This window comes from Bombina bombina, chromosome 10, assembly GCF_027579735.1.
Source record: "Bombina bombina isolate aBomBom1 chromosome 10, aBomBom1.pri, whole genome shotgun sequence".
NCBI lineage: Eukaryota > Metazoa > Chordata > Amphibia > Anura > Bombinatoridae > Bombina > Bombina bombina.
Window position 1 is genome coordinate 207,728,820 of NC_069508.1, and position 15,159 is coordinate 207,743,978.

Consider the following 15,159-nt stretch of genomic DNA (forward strand, 5'->3'; position numbering starts at 1 on the left):
TTTCTAGGCTAGGTTTTTTAAGTTAGATTTTATTATTTTGGGGGGTTACTTTAATGTGAATGCTGGTTTTGTAATTATTTTTTTATTTTGCAATAGAGCTAAAATCACTTTATGGCAATGCCCTACAAAAAAAACCCTTTTAAGGTATGGTGACCATATTGCTGCTTTAAAAGGGGACACATATGAAAAATACATATGTCAGGGCTGTTTTCAGGACTGTTTAAAGAAATGTTTTGTTTAAGAATCCTGACACATGTATTTTGGATACTGTAATTTATTTATTTTTTGTAACGTAATTTTTTTTAAAAAATGTTGTAACTTAGATTTTTTTTTCAGTTTTTGTAACTTAGTGGGGTTAGTTTAGAGGGGGGTTAGTTTAGAGAGGGATTAGTTTAGAGGGGGTAAGGTGTTAGTGTAGTTCTAGTTTGCGTTGGGAGGTGGTGGTTTAGGCCTTAATCTCCTAACCACCCCCGTACCTGTATGGGGGTTGATTAGGTGATTATTGATGGTTACCATTTATTAGGCCTTAATCAACTAACCACCCCTCCCATACAGGTATGGGGGTTGATTATGTGATTAGGTTAGGGCAGCTTAGGGGTTAATAGTGCATTTATCTACAATTTTTAAAATATTATGCATATTATTTTAACTATTGTATATAAATTAATATGTATTTATTTTTTCTTGTATTTTTTATTTTTTAAAAATATTTATTTTAAAATTTATATTTATGTTACCAAAGGCATTAATATTACAATTGTTTTATTACATAACAGGTATGCAGTTATGTAATACTATAATTATAATGCAACTGTCTTTTATAAATATCTATTTAAAAAAAACATATTTATATTTACAATAAATGCATCAAGCAAGAATATCTACATTTTAATTTATATATCCAATACTTAAACTAATATGAATTATAAATGACCATGCATTTTGTTTAAAAGAATGTAGATAATGTAGTCAGGTCTTTCATTGATATTCAATATTTAAACAGTTATGCATGTATATTGCATAATAGTTTAAGTATTGCATATACATTAAAGTGTATTTATGTAACTTGTGTTTTATTAGTGATAACATAGATATATATTTTAATATATATTTATGTTATAGTAGTAAGTATCATTAAATTATATTTTTATATAACAGGCATGCAGTGATGTAGACCCATAATATTAATTATACTGTATTTAAATAGAAATAAACACAACAAGAAGTATTAATTACATTTTAATTTTTATGCAAATTTTTAAACATTCTACATAAGAATGAATAATTTTAAATATGCATACAAAGTATGATTTAGCTCTTTTTACAAAAAGTTTATATACACATATTTGGGAGTGCTGCCAATGTGACCAAATAGTTACACAAAACATGTGGTATCCATTTGCAAATAAACAACACTTTTTTAAATGCTGCAAAAAATAACCTGAAAGAAACATCTACGTTTTTAAATAAAATTGGGATCTTAGTCACACCTTACAAAAAGTTTATATACACATCTTTTGGTGTGCTGCCAATATGACTAAATATTACACAAAACAGGGGTTATTGGCACACTTTGAATTGAACAGTCGGAGTGTAGGTTAGCTGTGATGTAGGTGTAGGAGTTCAGTGGGAGGTAGTGAGGTGGTGCAGGGGGAGTGAAGGTTAGGCATGACGTAGTTATAGGCATTCAGGGGGATTTAGCGAGGTGTGCTAGTGGGAGTAGCCTGCATTTTACTTTGGACACATCAATACAAGATCGATATGTTCAAAGCAGCAAAGTGCAGGTTGCGAGCAGGGGGGTAGCGGCCATGTTTGTCTTGCCAGCTATCAGCTGCCTACACAACATTGCTTGCATTAGTTAGTGTAGGTGTAAATTAACTTAGGTCCCCACGGCAATATTTGAAGTGTGCCTAAACGGAAACTAATTTTAGTTTCAGTGAGTGCACTGCCTGCATCGTGTAGGCAGACTTCAAACCCACAGAGCTCTCAGGCCAAGGTTTAATCCATCAGCCCCACGAGACACATAATAATATGCTTTTTAAACTTTAAGCACAGAACAGATATTGGGCAAGCTGCAAGAAAACTGTCTCCTTTAATTGAGTGCAACTTGGAAGTGCACACTCATCACTATGGGCAGCAGTCCATTCTGATGACATCACATCACAGAGGATCCGGATTCATTTCCTGGATTGAACTATCACCTCCTAAACAGGGACAACCGGCTTTTCATCTACACTCTGATCTGCAGAGTTTTCCAACACTACAGCACCAATATCAGTATTTTTCTTGTTTCTAAGCTGCAAACCTCATATACTACATTTTGTAACAGCACAACCCAATTTATTAATTGGGGCCTGTTACAAACTGCTATTTGTGACTGGCCCTTTAAATGGAAGGTTGCCCTGCTTCCCTGGATTTTGGAGAAGCCTATTTGCCAGCCTCCTTCCTCATGACTATGGCCCCTGGAAGATTGTGCCCCTGAGAGTATATTGACTTTTGTTGGGTGTGTGTGGCCCTTTGGGAAACGTCTGGGGACATATTGTGACTCTGGTGAACAATGCCCCCTTTAAGACTATGTCCCCAGACCTGTGAAATGACTTGTCCCTGGCTTTCTCCCACTTGGTTCAGTTTCATTGTGTGCCATTAAGAGTTAAATTTTGTTCAGCTTCAAGAAACCTATTCTAAATACAAGTCTGCTGGGATTAGCTCTAATTAGGTTTAGTGATCAACTTTCCCATTGTCTAATCAGACTAGTATTGATAAGGTGGACTGCATTGTTTTATTGTGTGTAATGTTATCTGCTGAAGTAAATGTTGTGGCCTGTCAAAGGGAGTGTCTCTCTATCTAATATCAAATGTGTGATGGGGGATTTTATGCCTCCCCCTGAGAGTGTCCTGTTTGCATGTAACCTCAATAAAAGCAGGCTGTGTGCTCCAGCACATCAGACCTATGTTGACCCTCTAACTTGAAGCTTTGACTCATGTTTGTAGGATACAGCTTATATCACTACAGGGATTGCTATGCTCTTCATACTCCCTTAGCTACAGGGATTGCTACAGAAGGAAGAGGTTCACCTACTGGAGCCTGGTCATAGGTCCAGGGCGCAGAGCAGACGGCGAGATACCAGCCCAGCAGTGGTGGTTCATAGAGTCTGCATTACTTATGGTGGCTACGCAGCAGTTATATAATGTCCACGGTGCTGCTGCTCCTTTGGTGAGCGCTAGGAGCATCCCTTTCTACGGTCCAACTTCCAGCCAGCCTGGAGGCAACCGTAACATTTGGCGGCAGCGGTGGGATTGGCGTCCTAGTGCAAGGAGCAGCACCACAACAGCACTGGTATCGTAGGAGAGTAATTGAGGGCAACGCTAGCCACTGCGCAGCGTCCCTACCTACAGCAGCATGGAGCTGACAAGATACTGGTCAGAACCATGTGAAGAGCACCTCAACCGGATCCGTCGCTATGAGGGCGCGGATTTCGTTCCAGAAGTAAAGAGGCGGCTAGTCCGATATGGTCCAGACCCTGCACAGGAGGTAGTCAGTCGCCTCATCCGGGAATTGGCTACGGAGAACAAAGCGGCACGAGCCTTTGAGCGCCAACTGTGGAGTTTGAGGGTCTGGACACCTGGTCTCCAGCGAGAAAGTGAGTCACAGGGAGCGGAGAGCAACGACCTCCCTTCCCAGCGGCAGCCAGAGTTACAGGGAGAGGAGAGCAGCGACCTCCCTCCCCAGCGGCAGTATACCGTGCAGAGGGAAGAGACAACCAGTCCCCTTCCCCAGCCAGAGATACCAGAGGCAGCAGGCCTCATAGACTGGTCCTGGGAGGACCCCCAGCAGGCAGGTGGAGATGGGACCGCAGTCTCTCTACCGGCCCTACAGGGATGCTGGGCAGGCGGCCCAGATCCCCAGCGACAGACCCAGCTACAGGGAGGGGAGAGCATCGACATCCCTCCCCAGCCGGAGTGTGCCTTCCAGGGAGAGGAGACAACCGGTCTCTCTCCCCAGCCGCAGCATGTTCCACAGGAAGCGGAGAGCATCGACCTCCCTTCCCAACGGCCACCGGAGTATCAGGAGGAGGAGGTAAGCCAATCTCCCCCTCCCCAGCTAACTCCTAACTTGGGCCCAGGGTTAACAGTGGAGATGTTAACCCCCACTGACCCCCACGTTCTCTTTGCCACCGGGCAGGACTATGCCCCAATTCCCACAGCAGAAGAGCTGGCATCAGGACAGAGCGCTGCTGGCCTCTGCCCTACAGACCCCCTTGTTACAGGACTGGCCTGCAAACCCCTCACCCCAGCAGAAGCGCTGGCACCAGGGCAGAGTGCCGCTGGCCTCTGCCCCCCAAGTACCATCAGCTATTTGCACAGCTGCGCCAGGAAGGCAGAGGATGCTACACTTTCATCCTATAACCTGGAACCTACAGGCCAGTGCTACTTGTTGTGGGGGGGCTGCTTTGCTGCTAGTGTTTATTTGTGGGTGGGTTGCGAGACTAACTTAGGCACTGACCGACAGAAGGTCAGGTGCCTGGTTAGTCTCCCTCCAAAAGGGGAGATATGTTACAAACTGCTATTTGTGACTGGCCCTTTAAATGGAAGGTTGCCCTGCTTCCCTGGATTTTGGAGAAGCCTATTTGCCAGCCTCCTTCCTCATGACTATGGCCCCTGGAAGATTGTGCCCCTGAGAGTATATTGACTTTTGTTGGGTGTGTGTGGCCCTTTGGGAAACGTCTGGGGACATATTGTGACTCTGGTGAACAATGCCCCCTTTAAGACTATGTCCCCAGACCTGTGAAATGACTTGTCCCTGGCTTTCTCCCACTTGGTTCAGTTTCATTGTGTGCCATTAAGAGTTAAATTTTGTTCAGCTTCAAGAAACCTATTCTAAATACAAGTCTGCTGGGATTAGCTCTAATTAGGTTTAGTGATCAACTTTCCCATTGTCTAATCAGACTAGTATTGATAAGGTGGACTGCATTGTTTTATTGTGTGTAATGTTATCTGCTGAAGTAAATGTTGTGGCCTGTCAAAGGGAGTGTCTCTCTATCTAATATCAAATGTGTGATGGGGGATTTTATGCCTCCCCCTGAGAGTGTCCTGTTTGCATGTAACCTCAATAAAAGCAGGCTGTGTGCTCCAGCACATCAGACCTATGTTGACCCTCTAACTTGAAGCTTTGACTCATGTTTGTAGGATACAGCTTATATCACTACAGGGATTGCTATGCTCTTCATACTCCCTTAGCTACAGGGATTGCTACAGAAGGAAGAGGTTCACCTACTGGAGCCTGGTCATAGGTCCAGGGCGCAGAGCAGACGGCGAGATACCAGCCCAGCAGTGGTGGTTCATAGAGTCTGCATTACTTATGGTGGCTACGCAGCAGTTATATAATGTCCACGGTGCTGCTGCTCCTTTGGTGAGCGCTAGGAGCATCCCTTTCTACGGTCCAACTTCCAGCCAGCCTGGAGGCAACCGTAACAGGGCCGATTTAACAAGCTCTGTATGAAGCTGTATGCATCTGCTTCTGCGCAAGCTTTCAGGCTTGCCGAAAACAAGAGTTAAGCAGCGGTCTTAAGACCGCTGCTCCTTAACTCGTCTGCCACCTCTAAGGCGGGAGACTGCAATCAGCCCGACCGGATACGTTCAGGTTAATTGACACCCACTGCTAGCGGCCAATTGGCCACGAATCTGCAGGGGGTGGCATTGCACAAGCATTTCAGTAGAAATGCTTGTGCAATGATAATTGCTGACAGCGTATGCTGTTGGCATTCATCGATGTGCGGCAGACATGATCCGTTACAGTGGATCATGTCTGTCCGCACATTAATAAATTGCCCCCTTTAACTCAGTGTCACTACTCTATTAAAAAATAAATTCAATTCCTGACCCAAGCCTTAAGAAAAAAAAGCATCAAATACAGTTGGAGATTCCCCTTCAGCCTAATAGTGTAGCATAATAGGAAACAAGTAATATACAAATCTTATGCTGACCTGGAAGACTTTGCATCTAAACTAGGACTAAATATCTCTATTGCTCACTGCCTCAAAATGAAAAAAAGGAAATGACGGACACCTCCCAATTCTTGGATACCCTACCAAAAGAAATTTTATCCCAGTGGGCTACTGTACAGAAGAGGGAAAAAAAGGTTGTCTCATCACTTCCTCCAAAAGTGGGATAAATAGATTGTTTTATCATTGACCAATAACTCTTATTTACATGTACGCCCCCAATTCTGACCAGTATATAGTCTTTAAAAAAATAATACATTTACTTTTAAATTACCGGAAAGGTAGTTTATTAATGTAAGGGGGTTTCAATCTTGCCTTTGATCCTATAGTTACTTCATCAGCCATTTCTCTGTTCCTCTTTGCTATCTCAGACAATCAAGGGCAATTTTAACATCTTTAGCTTTACTTGACGTGTGTAGGGTACTTAACCCAAATCTGAGGGAATACACATTCTACTCACAACCTCACATGGTATACATAGGATTCAATTATTTATTTCTAGATGCCACTATCCACCCTCGCACATGGTCAGATCATACTGTTATAGAATGTTGTGTGAAAAGTGAAGGGAGAGAGGAGAATATAGAATGGCACTATTAAATGATGACCCAATTGATAAATTAATTAGAATTTGTTAAGGGAGTGGGTGCTGCATACTGGAACATTTAAGCAAAAAGTAGTGGTGTGACCAACTACAAATGTGTATACTAAATAGCACTCCTCATCATTTATACCACTGGTAATAAAGATCTGTGTCTTTACTTATACACTGTATGTCATGTGTATGTATTATCATATACACTTATGAGAAACAGGAATATTCCTAGTTATGGGAACACATAAAGGTTAAAAGGTAAACTTTATTGGTAAATATTAAAAAAATAGGAAAACACACAATAAAAACAGATAGTGAAAACTGAGCACCGAAAGGGTTTGTACTAGTGGGGTTAAATAAGGGTATAACACTTTATAAATGGATAATATCCCAAATGAAAATCCAGTGTGGATACTATGGATTGTCAGTCACCATAAGATGGTATAAGGATTAAATAGTTCTCCCAATTTCGGGAGATAAGTAGAAAGTGACTCTATAAGTTCAGAGGTAGTGCTGATGATAGTTTTCTCACCATGCATAAGTATTTGATATACGTTATTCTGAAGTAAAATACTCCTAATAAAATATATAGTTGCGTGGTTAAATATTTATTTCAAATTCAACCGTAATGTATAAAGAGCAACTGATGGAGGGGGGTTATTAAGTGGCAAAATAATTTGTACGTTCCTCCTTGTGTTTGTAATGAAAGGGGGTATTGTGCCTAATAGCTGGATTAGTCGATTATAAAACAGTGAGGTGGAGTACAAAGTTGAGTTATAGATTAATCACTGTGGCAATTTAAATGTTAATACCCCTATCAATCACTATGAATCTATAATAAAGATATCTTGTTTACAAGCAAGTAATGTAAAAATGGAGATTTCAAATATGCTGTAACAGATTTGTGTCCGGTAAAATAACCACATAAGACATGCAACATATAAGGTTGTCAATTGTATGATTCTAATAATATAGGTCATGATTCTTTTGGTTTTCTAAAAGTTGATACACCATACAAGTCCTTAATGTTAAATAGTTGTGTAAAATGTATCAAAAGTATCAGTTCATTCATTTATTCAGAAAATACAAAACTGAAACTAATATTTACATTTTCAGAAAGTAAAAGAGCACTAAAGTGTAGCTTGGTTTATAGAAAAGCTCTGAGTTTAAATCTTTCCACAATCGGAATTATTATCCCCACTTAGTTACAAAACAGAACCAAGTAACTATTTTTATAGTAGCGGACTGTTTGAATATCGCACTATAGGCAAATATAACACTCGAGGAGCGAGTTGAACGGACCGTTATCTAATGAATATTTGGTATTTAGGTAATGTTTAAGATTCCAACAACGGTTCTAAGAGTATTTGGAAGTAATCACTGTGGTTAAAAACGAGGGTCCCATAGCGACTGAACACATTGTCAAAGGCAAAGATTCCCATATTTGAAGGGTAAGGAAGGTGCTGATTGGGCATTCAGTTGTTATATTGATTGGCTGAAAATTCTATCAGTTAAAATATGGGCTGAGAATAAGGCAATATGCTAGAAGAGGAAACTCAGTGATACTATGGAAAATGGTATAGAACTCTATAAAGAGTTGGAAATCTTTGGCCATATCATGTGTTCAATGTTTATGCTTCACATGGGAATATATAAATACACTGCTTGGGGGGGGGAAGAACATATTTATTAGGAATGTGAGTGAGTGTAATAGAACGCTCCCTAACCTGGCCAGGCATCCCGGTTAACGATTTTGTTTGGAGGTACGATTAATATTTTTATGAGAAAGTTGTGTGTAATACAGGATACCTATAATATATCCACAATAAGAGGATTGTTGAGGGTGCTTAGTGCTAGTTAATAAATTAAATCAAGGGAAAGAGAAAAGAAGCACCAAAAAAAACCACTCACTTATGAGCCAATGTAATGGGAGGGTAGAATTTCACATGCATATCCATCAAGAATGTCTTACAATGCGATAATCGACAGCACAATAGTAGAGCAAGACATAATAATCTTAGGAAATCACAATATGCATGTATACAGTAACAAGTATGATTATATGTCAGAAACCTAATTTTTACTCTATATATGAACAAGAATGTCCCTTTATATAATAAGTCTAAATGAGAAATAATAATTTACCCCTTTATGAAACAAAGCAGCCACTCTTGGACTGCAACCCCTTAGCTAAAATTAAGATGGGGGTATGAAGGAGAAGAGATGGAAAAAGGACCACTTGTGGGCCCATTAGTAGATGTTAAAAGATATGTTGAAATAGAACCATCATTAAAAAAGAAAACTAACAGAATAAGCCGTATAACACATTGCCTATTATAGCGTATAAATATAAAGTTAGTTATGACCTAAAAGTTATTAGCGATGAAGCTAGTAACAAATATGCTAGGGGGGAGGATACCATACTAGCTGTGCAACTACTAGTGAAAGCTGTTGGTAGAGGTTATGAATAGGTGAGGGTGAACCATCTCGGCCGCTGACAGCACACCAACTAAGTAAGCTGGAATATTGCCAAGTAACTTCTCATTCTATATACACAATAGCTTAAGGATACATGTATTGCTAATCCATGGTTAAATGATCCCCTGTTTAACCACCACGATCTTTGTAGCAGATACTGGGTTATCAAATGATCTAGGAGTAGAGCACGGAGGGCTCTGTAACATATGTAATGTACTATTTATGCTAAGGACATCTTAGGTGATATGACTAGCATAGCTGGTATTTGAGACTAAATTGTAACTTAGCGTTAAAAGCATATGTATGGAGAATAGGGTTACATTCGCAATATTGAACGTTGTTACTCCAGCGCTACAACAAGTTGTATGTATAGGTCTACAATAGCCTATCCAGTACCTATCTATATATGTGGAAGTGATATATCAGGTGTGAGGATATCAAAACTGTTAACCTTGTGGTGAAATGTACCCTTATTTAACCACCAGCATTATAGAGTATTCTTGGGTAACACATGACCCATAGACAGAGCACGAACGATTCTATAGCAAACAACAGAAACAATTTACACTAAGGATAACTTAGATAACAAGGCTAGCATAGCTGGTAGTTGAAACTAAAGTGTAACACGGCTTAAAAAACATGCGTATAGCATTAAGCACAACATATTAATAGGGTTAAGAGAAAAAAAGGCAAACAACCAGAACAATATAAATCCCACACACAATGCAATACATCCTATATTAGGATCACCAAACTGTTAAATCTTATAGGACTAACAAGAACAAAATTACTATAGATCACTAATACAATCGTTATGGATCTGATTTAGCTCAGCTTTAGTGTCCATGTGTCTTATGGGATAGTCCTAATTTTTTGGGGTCACATTCATCCTACCCCCAATCGCATGTCCTGAGAAGTTTTCACTGTTAAATGGAGGGCCAGTTCAAAAAGTTTCCATACCCACTCATCAAGCTTTGTCTCCCATTTTGCTTTCACACAGAGCCAGCCTTCGTGAGCCAAGTAAAGTTTACCTCTTTCTGTGACTCCATTGTCGGAAGTTAAGGGTGGGTAACTGGAGTGTGTCACACCAATTGGGGCAAGGTAGTCCAGAGGCTTGATCCCCTTATAGGCCCCTTTCTGTTTTCCCCATTTAGCTGCAACCATTTCATCTTGGGAGACAATCTTCCCACTAAGGTCAGTCGCAGCCACCTCACTCATCCCGGACCCCATCAGGGCTCGGATAGTTTAATGATCTGGCTCTCTTATTGTGCCACTAGAAGCTGCAGGTTGTGCACGCTGAAGTTCCAGGCTAGGTTGAGGATCATTATGTGTGGAGCGGGAGATTGCTGTCTGCTTGTCATGGTAAAGGATTTTAACATTCATAGATCTGTGACACTAATCACTGGGAGCCTTGGTTATAGTTGCGAGTTGAACTACCTCTACAAGTTACAGAGTTATTAAAAGGTTACACAGTTCTGTTTCTAAGTTTCGATAATAGTCATTCAGTAGCTGAACCATTTTTTTTCCCATCTGTTCATGGCCTCCATTCTGCTGGGCAATGTTGGATTTAGCAGTGCTGTAGATCGTTAGGTGTATGCCTTATTTGCTCAGGTAGATGGTTCCCTTAGATTTACGCAGCAGTTTTCACCGCTGATAACCCAGAATCCACTGAATCCTGGGGGGGATTGTGTGACAGCCCAAGCAGCATGGGTTAGCAGACTCACAGCAAAGGTTTTCTGTAACGCGTTTGGCCTCCACGCTGCTTAGCTGAGGAGCATAGGAAAGTCTATCTTCGCAGTATGTACCCACAAACTCTTCTGGAGTTTCTCAGGGCACCTCACCCGTAAACTTTGCTATAGCAAAACAATTTTAAATAAGAAATAACTCCTAAAAGTCCAGTTAGAGTCAGGAGCTTCTCACAAACATGACCTTCCACAACAGCTGTAGGTTCCGTCCCCCCTCATAAAATATAACTGTCCTAAGTATGTCACAATGTTTATTAAGAATAGTTATGATTTCTTTATGTTTCTCATTGTAGGTTGTGACAAACCTCACTTACTTGTCCGTTTATTTGCTCTTGTTTGTTTGTGTCAATAGATTTTCTCTGTTTGTATGCAGAGCCTGGTGAAAGTCTTTTTTGATAACCCGACTGGAATTGCTCTATTTGTAGACAGTGAATGGCAGCTATTAAATTCCAGGATAGAATTAGTCGCTGTGGGTTTTCTAAATAAATCTGTCTTCAGGCAACCAGTACCATCTCTTTTAATTTTAATTTCCCAGAAATCAACCTCTTCCTGGCTGATAGAGTAAGTCAGTTTCAGGTTCAATTCATTGGTATTTAGAATGCCTACAAATTCCTTAAAGAGGGAGTCACCCCATTTCCATAGGATCAAAAGGTCATCTATATATCTTAACCACAGAATCACATTGTCTGTGTATTTAGTCAATGAGTCTCCAAACACAATTTTGCATTCTCACCAGCCCAGGTATATATTGGCATAGGTGGGAGCGCATGAGGACCCCATCACCGTTCCTTGTGTCTGGAGAAAAAATCTGTCATTGAACACAAAAAAGTTATGCTCAAGGACAAATTTGAGAAGTTTCACAATGAATTTGTTTCTATTTTGTTTTTCTTTAGCTTCAATGTTTAAAAAATATTTGACTGCTTCACAGCCTTTGTCAACTTCACAGGTAATTAAACGAGTATCCTCTTCAATTATGATACCATTTAATTTACTTAAAACATCCATGGTATCCCTGATGTAGGAAGGTAATGTAAATACAATACATCTAAGACTCAAATAAAAAAACTGGCTGGCAGATTCACATAAGCTGTCTATACTTGAGACAATTAGCCGGTCTGGAGGTCTATCTTTGTTTTTGTGGATCTTAGGGTGTAAATAGAAGGTTGATGTTTTAGGGTGTGTTTCAGTGAGGAAAGTATGCTCTTTATCTATGATACAGCCTTCAAATTTGGCTTTATTGATTAAGCTGTCATATTTTGTCAAAAAGTCTGTAGTAGGGTTTGAGACTAGCATCTTATAACAATTTTTTATCATTGAATTGTCTCAACTCCTCCTTGATGTACATATCTTTATCCCAAATTATAATATTCCCACCCTTATCAGCAGGCTTAATAACCATATCTTCCTATTTTTGTATCTCATTTAAAGCATATCTCTCTTCCTTAGTGAGATTATTAGTAGTTGTCTCCTCTAGAGTTAGGTGTTCACTCGTTACCACCTTCAAAAAAGCTTCAATTAAGGGATACTTGGGTGGGGGCATAAATTTAGATTTCTTTTTTAGTTCTTTATCTAAATTCTCACTAGTGTATGATGTTGTATCACTGTTACTCTCTTCCAATAGTTCAGTAAGAATGTCTAGTGTTTTTAGGTCAACGCATTCAGTGTCATCATGCTTGCAATACTCAGGCCTAGATTTAGAGTTCGGCGGTAGCCGTCAAAACCAGCGTTAGAGGCTCCTAACGCTGGTTTTGGCCGCCCGCTGGTATTTGGAGTCAGTGATTAAAGGGTCTAACGCTCACTTTTCAGCCGCGACTTTTCCATACCGCAGATCCCCCTACGCCATTTGCGTAGCCTATCTTTTCAATGGGATCTTTCTAACGCCGGTATTTAGAGTCGTTTCTGCAGTGAGCGTTAGAGCTCTAACGACAAGATTCCAGCCGCCTGAAAATAGCAGGAGTTAAGAGCTTTCTGGCTAACGCCGGTTTATAAAGCTCTTAACTACTGTACCCTAAAGTACACTAACACCCATAAACTACCTATGTACCCCTAAACCGAGGTCCCCCCACATCGCCGCCACTCGATTAAAATTTTTAACCCCTAATCTGCCGACCGCCACCTACGTTATACTTATGTACCCCTAATCTGCTGCCCCTAACACCGCCGACCCCTGTATTATATCTATTAACCCCTAACTTGCCCCCCACAACGTCGCCGCAAGCTACTTAAAATAATTAACCCCTAATCTTCCGACCGCAAATCGCCGCCACCTACGTTATCCCTATGTACCCCTAATCTGCTACCCCTAACATCGCCGACCCCTATGTTATATTTATTAACCCCTAATCTGCCCCCCTCAACGTCGCCGACACCTACCTACACTTATTAACCCCTAATCTGCCGAGCGGACCTGAGCGCTACTATAATAAAGTTATTAACCCCTAATCCGCCTCACTAACCCTATCATAAATAGTATTAACCCCTAATCTGCCCTCCCTAACATCGCCGACACCTACCTTCAATTATTAACCCCTAATCTGCCGACCGGAGCTCACCGCTATTCTAATAAATGTATTAACCCCTAAAGCTAAGTCTAACCCTAACACTAACACCCCCCTAAGTTAAATATAATTTTTATCTAACGAAATAAATTAACTCTTATTAAATAAATGATTCCTATTTAAAGCTAAATACTTACCTGTAAAATACATCCTAATATAGCTACAATATAAATTATAATTATATTATAGCTATTTTAGGATTAATATTTATTTTACAGGCAACTTTGTAATTATTTTAACCAGGTACAATAGCTATTAAATAGTTAAGAACTATTTAATAGTTACCTAGTTAAAATAATAACAAATTTACCTGTAAAATAAATCCTAACCTAAGATATAATTAAACCTAACACTACCCTATCAATAAAATAATTAAATAAACTACCTACAATTACCTACAATTAACCTAACACTACACTATCAATAAATTAATTAAACACAATTGCTACAAATAAATACAATTAAATAAACTATCTAAAGTACAAAAAATAAAAAATAACTAAGTTACAGAAAATAATAAAATATTTACAAACATAAGAAAAATATTACAACAATTTTAAACTAATTACACCTACTCTAAGCCCCCTAATAAAATAACAAAGCCCCCCAAAATAAAAAATTCCCTACCCTATTCTAAAATACAAATATTACAAGCTCTTTTACCTTACCAGCCCTGAACAGGGCCCTTTGCGGGGCATGCCCCAAGAATTTCAGCTCTTTTGCCTGTAAAAAAAAACATACAATACCCCCCCCCCCAACATTACAACCCACCACCCACATACCCCTAATCTAACCCAAACCCCCCTTAAATAAACCTAACACTAATCCCCTGAAGATCTTCCTACCTTGTCTTCACCATACCAGGTTCACCGATCCGTCCTGGCTCCAAGATCTTCATCCAACCCAAGCGGGGGTTGGCGATCCATAATCCGGTGCTCCAAAGTCTTCCTCCTATCCGGCAAGAAGAGGACATCCGGACCGGCAAACATCTTCTCCAAGCGGCATCTTCTATCTTCTTCCATCCGATGACGACCGGCTCCATCTTGAAGACCTCCAGCGCGGATCCATCCTCTTCTTCCGACGACTAGACGACGAATGACGGTTCCTTTAAGGGACGTCATCCAAGATGGCGTCCCTCGAATTCCGATTGGCTGATAGGATTCTATCAGCCAATCGGAATTAAGGTAGGAATTTTCTGATTGGCTGATGGAATCAGCCAATCAGAATATAGTTCAATCCGATTGGCTGATCCAATCAGCCAATCAGATTGAGCTCGCATTCTATTGGCTGATCGGAACAGCCAATAGAATGCGAGCTCAATCTGATTGGCTGATTGGATCTATCATCCCATGTAAACACTCTACACTTTTCAAAATCTTTCATATCCCTTTTGACTCGATATGGAAGGCGAATGATGGAAACAATCTAACTCTTAAACCTCTAGGTATGATGTTTAAGCTAAATATTTGTTGTAACTACTTTTGTTCCAGAATGACCTGGTATGTTTGCGTATTAAGTTACCTAGAAATTCTAGCCTTGTTCCCAGTCATCTATTTCCTCTTGGTTAAGATTCAAATTCTCCCGAAAGAAAGCAAATGTCTTGTCCATCGAGAGTCTTTTGTCATGCCTCTTTCTAAAATCATTGGATAGGTTGATATTCGTCATATTAGTAATTTACACACTAAGAATATTGCCCTAAACAGTTAATTAAATATGATATATGAGAAAGTTGTGTGTAATACAGGATACCTATAATATATCCACAATAAGAGGATTGTGGAG